Source organism: Rhinatrema bivittatum, chromosome 7, assembly GCF_901001135.1.
Source record: "Rhinatrema bivittatum chromosome 7, aRhiBiv1.1, whole genome shotgun sequence".
In the NCBI taxonomy this organism is placed as follows: Eukaryota; Metazoa; Chordata; class Amphibia; order Gymnophiona; family Rhinatrematidae; genus Rhinatrema; species Rhinatrema bivittatum.
The window spans coordinates 11,234,137-11,244,258 of record NC_042621.1 but is presented as its reverse complement, the minus strand read 5'-3'; the positions used below and the strand labels follow the sequence as shown (position 1 = coordinate 11,244,258).

General features: G+C 43.8%; 1 long non-coding RNA gene across 1 annotated transcript; it reads right to left on the bottom strand.

Annotated features, from left to right (window-relative positions):
- Window positions 1–534: 534 nt before the first annotated feature.
- On the bottom strand, window positions 535–7,903 carry LOC115096095. The gene is made up of 3 exons (XR_003857961.1): window positions 7,770–7,903; window positions 2,121–2,210; window positions 535–1,304 (listed from the first exon to the last, which is right to left on the bottom strand). It is a non-coding gene; the product is annotated as an uncharacterized LOC115096095 (long non-coding RNA).
- Between the last annotated feature and the right edge of the window lie 2,219 nt (window positions 7,904–10,122).

The following is a 10,122-nucleotide window of genomic DNA, read 5'->3' as shown; positions in this document are numbered from 1 at the left end:
TCCAAACACACCCCTAGATTCATCAACATTTTTTATTTATTTATTTATTTATTAACTTTTATTTACCGACATTCGTGAAGCACATCATGCCGGTTTACAATGAACTCAGGCGGAAAAATACAATAAAACAATAATAATGCCTGCGCTAACAAAAAGGGTTGTGTTTAGGAAAATTTTGAATTACTGCTTTGCATCAGTATTATTGCACAGCATGGTAAGTTTTCCATGCTGTATGATAAACCCTACATTTTGCAGAGAGGGAGAGAGAATCTTATCTACAAAGCCCTCATAGTAGTTAAGCATGTAAATCTCTATAGGAGGGCCGCCTAACAGGTCGAGGTGAGGTGTTAGTGGTGGTTTTGGGTTTAGGGGCCAGTTTCGCATGTAGAGTGAGAAGTACAAACAGCACGGTACATCTTGGTGAAGATTTGACATTATTTGGAGTGAGGAAAGTCTAACAAAAATGACATTTTGTACTATGTTCTCTCACCCTAGCTTGATGAACTCTATAACAGGGTACCATCATGCTAGGGTAAGAAAACATAATACAAAATTAGACAGCCCTCCTATAGAGATTTAAATAGGTGCATGCATTCATTTATTCCATCCAGGAACTTTATCTCTCTAGTATGTCCTGATGTTACATTTACTCAGTCAGTAGTGGAGTAATTGAAATTGTCCATTATTACTGTAATGTCAAATTGGTTACCTTCTCTAATTTCTCTTAGCATTTCATCATTCATCTTATCATTTTAGCCAGGTAGATAGTAGTACATTCCTATTGGCCAAAATGATGACTCTGAAGGCACTCCCAGAGCAGGGACAAAGCTATTTGCACTGTTTTATCTTAACAAAATGCACCCAAAAATGCTGGAGCAAATTCGTGCAGGTACTTTTGAGAGAGTAATAATCAAAGCAAAACTAGCTCATGTAGTTTTATTTTGAATATTGCAGCAGACCCCAAGGGGAAAACAACTGTGGAATTTACGAGACCAGATCATTATCTACCCCATGGAGTTTAGTGCAAATGTCTCCCTTTCTTATATTATTATTATTATTTTACCAAACAAAAAAAGTCTTATATGATAATGCTCTGATACAACTCTGGAGGAGAAAGCAACCGTGACTGAGGTAGTTGGCAGGGACAGCGTCCAAGAGCTGGTTAAAACAAGACCTTCGTCTACGGCTGTTGGTGCAGCTGGAGAAACAAGCATGAGAAGGCAGCAGGCTCAGATTCAGGCTCATCGGGCCCTGGTTCCGCAGGACAGGCCAAGCCTGTCACTTCAATTTGCATAGTTTTGCTGCTACAACAGAGACAGGCGAAAAGAAAAAAAATTAAATTCAATAGATGTGTATAATGGCATGTTCCTTTGTTCTCAGAACATAGTAGGCAGAAATGTAATCTTCTTTCATCTGTAATTCAAAGGTTTTACAATGAACAAGTCACGTTTGCCAACTTGGTTTCTTTTAATATTCTCATCTTTCACCTTGCTGTTGCAGGAAAGAGGATTGTCTGCTTTGCCACACTTCACAAATATTCAGACTGGGAACCAGTCTCACACAGAGATGAATGCAGTTACTTTTTTGTGACAGCTATTTACTCATGCAGGGGTTAACATGTCTACACGATCTGCTGGATCTATCAGTATGATTTTTCTCTTAGCAAATACAAAGTTCCAATTTATCAAGTTCCCCGGCTCAACCTTTTTTAGGCTGCCTTCTGTATTTGGAGCTGAGCTTGCTCATCTGGCTGGTCGAGCTGCTGGCCAGTACCAGTTTTGCCTTGCCTGCAGCACAGCCAGCTCCTCGTATCATAGCCATGCATTTTCACCGCAAATGGGACCTTCCTCCCTCCCCAAAAAGGTTATAAAAGCCAGAATATCATGTCAGCTGCTTAAGGAAATAATCTTTAATATGAGCGAATTGGCCTTTTTTTTTTTTCTTAATACTAACTGTAAACAAAATGACAGTAGGACAACATGTGCTAGTTCATATGGCTCAGAGATTTGGTAGTTAGAGACCAGCATGCTGGACAGGACTATATACCGCACGTATGGCTGTTTTCGTTGTATGCCACAGAAGTGAGACTATGTCTGACTGATGGTCTGGCTTTTCAGTACCTGACATCACTTGAGTTACTACCGGAAATTATTTTCTGTAGTTTTATAAGGAATGAAGTTGCCAGGAAACAATCTGAAGAATGAGAAGCACTGAAAAAGAAAATAGCAGCAGATCAGGAAATTACACAGAATTTTGCAACATCCCCAAATGGCATGCAGTGGCTTGCTCTCACGTATTATTTCATTTGTGTGTGAATATATATAGTCACAGCTCTTTCCTAGCTGTGCCCACTCATGAATTACATAACCCTATACTCATAAAAATAATTTCTTCCTGACCATTACGCCCTAAGGATACAACCCTTAATTATAACATATGTAAAGGGGCCTATCCGTCCTTTCCCAGAACTTTATGCACCTCCCACCAGAGGACATTTTGGAGTTAGAAGAGAACAGAGAGGGACTTAACATTTTGCTAGGGCCTCCCCATAGAAGTGACCTCGATGGTACAATTCTGAGATTAATATAGTGGCCAAACAGAAGATTCTAGGGAGTTTGAGTTGGTGTTTGGAGTTGGAGTAGGAGTAAGAGAGGGAGAGGGAGAGTGAGGGAGCCAAGAGCCTGTCTCCTGCCTCCAAGCAGCAGTGGATAGCAGTGGCCACACGACATTTTTTTTTTGTAGCATATTTGGCAGCCCAAAGGCACTGTGGTTTTTTGTGGTATTATCTGGAAAAGGTAAAGAAGTGGATTGCTCAGCTGATGCTTCAAGATAACATGCCGGTGCCTGGACAGAAGACAGGAAGAGCTCCGGAGTCTCAATGTGTGGATGAGACGATGGTGCAGGGAAGAGAGATTCAGTTTTGTAAGGAACTGAACTGGGGAACCTTTTGGGGAAGGGAGAGTCTTTTCCAAAGGGACGGGCTCCACCTTAACCAGGGTGGAACCAGGCTGCAGGCACTAACCTTTAAAGAGGAGATAGAGCAGCATTTAAACTAGAACAAAGGGGAAAGCCGACAGTCGCTCAGTAGTGCATGGTTCGGAGGGAGGTATCTTCAAAGGATACTAATGATGCATTAGAATTAGGGCATCATAACAGAGAGATTCCAGTAATAAGAAAAGTAGTCCAAGTGCCTATAATTCAAAACTTACCTGAGCTAAAAGATTCCAATTTATCCCTGTCAACTGAAAAGCAGAATGTAAATACAAACAAAAAACACACTTTGAAATGTTTGTATATTAATACCAGAAGTCTAAGAAGTAAGATGGGAGAATTAGAGTGTATTGCAGTGAATGATGAGTGACAAAATTGGCATCTCAGAGACATTGTGGAAGGGGAATAACTGATGGGACAGGGGAGCTGAGGAGGTGGTCGGCATGCTGGGGAGAGCCTGGCCCTAGAAATTGCCTGCAAGAAAGTTTGAAGATGAAATTTCTTTTCCTCAGTGAGGAGGCCCGGACCGAGTGGGCGGGACCCGAGGTGACATCATTGGAAGGCGCCCCCGGAACTGTATAAAATCAGGGCCCCAGCAGCACGCTAACTGGGAGCTGAGGAGGTGGTCATGTACTGGGGAGAACCTGGCCCTAGAGATTAGTTTTTGGGTACTTGCCAGGTTCTTATGGCCTGGATTGGCCACTGCTGGAAACAGGATGCTGGGCTTGATGGACCCTTGGTCTGACCCAGTATGGCATTTTCTTATGTTCTTAAGAAAGTTTGAAGATGAAATTTCCTTTCCTCAGCGAGGAGGCCCGGACCAAGTGGGCAGGACCCGAAGTTACGTCATCGGAAAGTGCCCCCGAAACTGTATAAAATCAGTTGACTGGGATACCAGGTAGTCCATGTTTTGGAGGAGGAAGACTATCAACCTGGTGCACCAGGAAATGATCCTGAAGCAAGGACCTGTTTTCCAGGTGATTCATTGTACTCTCACACTGAGGATGTGTCTCCCAGGGCAACTGCCCAGGAGGGAAGGGTTAGGTTGGCCATCATAGTTGGTGCTTCAATTATTAGGAATATAGATAGCTGGGTGGGTAGTGGGCATGAGGATTGCCTGGTAACATGCCTACCTGATGCAAACATAGCGGACCTCACGTATCACCTAGATAGAATTTTAGACAGTGCTGGGGAGGAGCTGGCTCTCATGGTATATGTGGGCACCAACAACATAGGAACATGTGGGAGGGAGATTCTAGAAACCAAATTTAAGATCTTGGGTAAAAAGTTGAAATCCAGAACCTCCAGGGTAGCATTCTCTGAAATGCTTCCTGTTCCATGCACAGGTCCCCAGGGGCAGGCAGAGATCCAATGACTCAATGCATGGATGAGACAATGGTGCAAGGAAGAGAGATTCAGTTTGTAAAGAACTGGGTAACTTTTTGGGGAAGGTGAGTCTTTTCCAAATGGAAGGGCTCCACCTTAACCAGGGTGGAACCAGGCTGCTGGAACTATTCTTTAAAAAGGAGATAGAGCAGCTTTTAAACTAGAACAAAGGGGAAAGCCAACAGTCACTCAGCTGCAAATGGTTTGGAGAAAGATATCTTCAAAGGATACTAATGAAGCAGTAGAGTTGAGGCATCCCAAAAGAGAGGTTCCAATAAAAGGAAAAGTAGTCCATGTGCCTATAAGTAAAGAATCGCCTGAGCTAAAAGATTCCAAATTATCCCTGTCAACTGAAAAGCAGAATGTTAATATAAACAAAAAACACACTTTGAAATGTTTGTATGCCAATACAGAAGTTTAAGAAGTAAGATGGGAGAGTTAGAATGTATAGCATTGAATGATGAGATAGACTTAATTGACATTGCAGAGACATGGTTGAAGGAGGATAATCAATGGGATAGGGCTATACCAGCATACAAATTATATTGCAATGATAGGGAGGAGCATCTCAGTGGTGGAGTGGCGCTTAATGTCTGGAATAGCATAGAGTCCAACAGGATAAAGATCCTGCAAAAGACTAAATGCACAATTGAATCTTTATGGGTAGAAATCCCTTGTGGGTTAGGGAAGAGTATAGAGATAAGAGTATACTACTGTCCATCTGGCCAAAATGATGAGATGGATGATGAAATACTAAGAGCAATTAGGGAAGCTAAGCAAAGTGGTAGTGCAGTAATAATGAGAGATTTCAATTACCCCAATATTGACTGGGTAAATGTATCATCGGGACATACTAGAGTGATAAGGTTTCTGGATGGAATAAATGACAGTTTTATTGAGCAATTGGTTAAGGAACCAATGAGAGAGGGAGCTATTTTAGATCTAATTCTTAGTGGAGTGCAGGATTTGGTGACAGAGTAACAGTGGTATGGCCGCTTGGCAATAGTGATCATAATATAATCAGGTTTGGAATTATTTATTTATTTGTTTGTTTATTTATTTAAAAGTTTTTATATACCGCGCCAAGGGATAATATTTTATCCTTCTAGGCGGAATTAATGACTGGAAGGGGGACAATAAATAAATCCATGGCTCTAGCACTAAACTTTCAAAAGGGAACATTTGATAAAATGAGAAAAATAGTTTAAAAAAACTGAAAGGTGCAGTTGCAAACCTAAGAGTGTGCAACTTGTTAAAAAATACCATCTTAGTAGCGTGGTCCAGATGTATTCCACGCTTTACGATCCTGCTCGTGGAGTCCATCCCGCGAGCAGGCCCTCCACTCACCGCTGTGCCGGCCCGACTCCACAGGACTCCTTCATGTGGCCTAGGCCTCCCCCTGGCCATCACTGCCGCTCCTCCCGGCCCGACAATGCTGTGTGCGGCATCAGGGGCCGCCAGTGCTTCGTTGTGGCAGGAGCCGCCACCGACTTCCTCTTCGCGGCCCAAGCCACCGCTGGTATACCTCTCTTTCGCAGTGGAGGGCCGCCGCCGTCCTTCACCTTTGCGGCATTGAGCCGCCGCCATCGTCATCCTCTCCGTGGCCCTGGTGCAGCCGCCGGCTTCCTGTCTCCCGGGCTCCTCTAGGCGCGCCTCTCCATTTAAAGGGCCAGCGGTGGGAAAAGCTGTGGTCCCCAACAGATGATGTCATTAGCTTACTCCTTAGTCCAGCCCTATAAAAGGGCTCAGCTTCACTTCCTCGGTCAAGGTCTTCCATGGTCTGCTCCTGTCCAGATGGTTCCATGTTCCATGTTCTTGATGTTCCTGGTCTCCTTTGTCTGATGTTCCTGGTCTTGTTCCTCGTCAGAGCTCCTTTGTCACATGTTCTTCATCCAGAAGTCCTGATGTTCCTTGACCAGAAGTCCTGATGTTTTCTTGTCCAGAAGTTCCGATGTTCCATGTTCCAGTCCTGGTCCTGATGTCCTCGCCTCCGGCTCTCTGTCCTGTTTCCAGGTTAGTAGTGGTCCCGCCCCCGAAACGCCACACCCCGCCCCCGAAACGCCGCGTCATCGGGTCCCGCCCCCAACACGCCCCCTTCCAAAAAACCCTGGACCTACGCGCGTCCCGGGGCTCTGCGCGCGCCGGCGGCCTATGGAAAATAGGCCGCCGGCGCGCAAGGCCCTGCTCGCGTAAATCCGCCCGGATTTACGCGAGCAGGGCTTTTAAAATCCGCCTGTCAATGCACAAGTAAACTCTGGAATTCATTGCCAGAGGATGTGATTAAGGCAGTTAGTTTAGCTGAGTTTAAGAAAAGGTTTCAATAAGTTCCTGGAGGAGAAATCCATAAACTGCTGTTAATCAATAAGGAATATCCACTGCTTGTTACTAGCTTTAGTAGCTTGGGATTTATTTACTGTTTGGGTAATTGCCAGGTACTTGTGACTTGGATTGGCCACTGTTGGAAACAGGATACTGGGCTTGATGGACCCTTGGTATGACACAGTATAACATATTTTATGAGTTTTTGTTTTGCAGAGCCACAGCTGGGAAAAACTTTATTAGGATAATTTTAAGATTTATAGTTTAAGATAGGTAGAGAGCTAGGGATGCTAGGGTCCTTATCAGACTAGAATACATTAATCAGACTAGGACATATGCCATTTACTAGGGGTAATAAGAGGCTTATTCTGTGATTAATTGCTAGATAAGAATTAGATTTACATAAGAAACTCAAAGAACTAACAAGTTTAAAATGTGTCTAGTGTGTGTGTTTTGTGTGTGCAAATGTATGAAAACTGCAGTACTTGTTACGTTGAATGTATGATGTAACTTTTTCTGGATAACATGTATGTTAGTGATGTGTGATGCTGGGTATTGTGATGTGTGAATAAATATGAATAAACAATTAATTATTTGGAAGAAACAGTTTCAATAGATTCTGTAAATTTAACAGTTTTATTAAGTTTTTATAAATTCAAGGTAATGATCAATATTTAAAAGTGTTCTGTGTGTTTCTTTTTTATTTTATTTCTATCTCTCTGACCAAAAACACACTTGCAAAATCTTCTAATAATTAGGATTAGGGAGGTTTTCCTTAATGAAAAGAATGCATAAGGGTTTGCCACTTTCTAGTAAGAAACAAAATTGCTACCTCAGTAAGCAGACTAATTCTGTTTGATAGCTAGATAAAACAATAGCAAGATTTTGTAGATACAAAAATATTCTAATGTGCTAAGAATACACCTATGATAAAAGTTAGCAAGATAAACATGCAATATGAGACAAAATGCAGTGATAAATAACAAGTTGTTTATCCAGATGAGATTAATTTGCAGATAGATGTCATGAAATATGAATACAATATAAATACAATTACTTAATTGAAAAGATACCTGGGGTCTTCCACATGCTTAGCAGTGCTTACGTGTTGGTTCTGTGATAATTTAACTCTCCGCTTTTATTTGATAATGCTGTTCCTCAGTGTGTGAATAAACAAGTTTACTGTACAGGGCAACTTTCAAATTTGGAATGTTATATCTCTCTAATGACCTTTACTTGTTAGCAGGGGAAAGAAAGATGTGAGAGCCAAGAGGCAGTAACCTCACTTGTACTGACACTTGAAAAGCCTTTGCTGTGCCATGCAATTTGTATTACTGTTAGATTCATTGCATGGATTTTTTCCCCTCATAAATGTGATAATCTCTGTGCATTCTAGCTCTGTGGTATTGTTGATTTGTGTGTGTGTGTGTGTGTGTCCAGCAGAGCCAAGCTTGCTACAGAATCTGCATATGTGTGTGAGAGGAAGGAAACACATTTAAAAAGAGAAAAAATAGAAAGGATGGCACAGAAAAGAACCCCTGATGATATAATATAGGTAAAATATGGGAAAGCTTTTGATATGGAAAAGATTACCAAATGGATTAATAAGAACCCTCAGTTTGGCAAACTGAGTGGACTTTTCAAACTGATAAGATTACAAAAGTTTTGCAAAACTTCTCTCTTTATAACCAAGAGAGGAAAGGTTCTGAAACTAAAATAAAAACAGCTAAAATGCTATTAACCATTTTTCTTGATGAAAGTAAATAAAGGAAATATCAAAGTCAATTGAGGTCATTACAGAATGAATTGCCAAAGCTTTCCTTTAAGAAAGATTCTGTTCAATCCATTCCTACTGCTCCAGATCCAGAGTTTGCTCCCCCCCCCCCCCCCCCCCTTAGATCCATCTACAGACTTATCACCCCTTAGTGGACACTCTGTTTATACTACATAAGAGTCCAGTTATATTAGCACCTAAGAGATTAAAAACTCAGTCCTGTCCCAAAGGCCAGAACAGGTTATGAATTATGAAGCAAGAGAGTCTTTGACAGCTCCAGAAATTTGTTCTATCCATGAATGATTACCTTAACTTGGCATGCACAGGGGTAAACAATTAACAGATGAACTTGTTGTGAGTGTGGATCCTTGGCCCGTAGTGGCGTTGGCGCCACCTGTGGGGGAAACCCCCACAGGGCCCCACCGTTGGGTAGCGAGGCCGGACAGGAAGCAGAGGCCGGCTGGAGCTTCGCCACTATCAGCCCACGTTCCCCACTGGTTGAGCCCTTGGGTGCCGGAGCCGGCTGGTCTTAGATGGGCCTCTGCGTGGATGATCCCGGGAACATGGCCAGACAGGGCAGAGGCAATCAGGAATTGAGAGCCCGAGGCAGGAGATGAAGACGAGGTCAGCTTCGGTCCAGAGGTCAGAGGCAGGTGGCAGAATGTGTGGTCAGGTCCGGTCCAGAGGCAGGCGACAGAAGGTATAGTCAGGAAGCTGTCTGGGTCAAGAGCCAAGGTCCGTCCGAGGGAAGAAGGACAACAGAGCAGGAACTGGAGCGCAGGGACAGGAACTGGGAATCCGAAGCAGGAACAGGAGACAAATGCAGGTACAGGAATGCAGAAACAAGAACAGCAACTCTGGAACCCAAGCAGACAAGAGCAAGAAGACCTGTTGCAAGGCAAGCTCTGACTGTCAGAGCTTGCTTTATATACTCAGGGCTGCTGACATCATTACTAGGGCCCGCGGCGGGAGCTTTTCCCACCGCGGGCCCCTTTAAATCCCAGATGATGGCCAAGGAGGAAGGCTGCGGCGGCATGGGCAGCATAGCAGCGTTCCCTCGCCGCAGCTGGGAGACAGCCAGTCAGGATGAAGAAGTGGTCTGTGCGACGACATTCCCCCACCACGGAAGAGAGAGAGAGAGGAGGGCTGTCCCGGGTGTTATGCCGGTCAGCCGAGGCTGACCGAGCTTATCCCTTCCGGCCATGGCCCAGCGCACTTCAGCTTCCCAAGGCTGGGTTTGTCAGCGCATCCTCAGGCTCCGAGGCCTACCGCGACATCGAGCGGCCTACCCCTGCGGCTGGGATGCCGTCGCAGCGGAAGCCATGCCCCCCGAAGTCCTCTAGACACACACACGGTACAAGGAAAAGATGAATCGGTTAGTGATTTTTGTGCACAAATTCTTGAAGTATGCAAAATTAATGCTGGTACAGATGTAGTTCCTATTGACCCTTTAATTACCCAATGTGTATGTGTGTTCACACCACATATTAAGGCAAGTGTGGATCAAGCTTTGATTACTTATATTCCTACTAATTGGGAGGACTTTGTAAGAATTGCTGTCCAAGCTGAACGAACTGTCAACACCCCAGATATAGCAGACAAAGTGCTAGCTCCATCACTCCCACCTCCTCCCCCAAGTAATGATGAAAGGG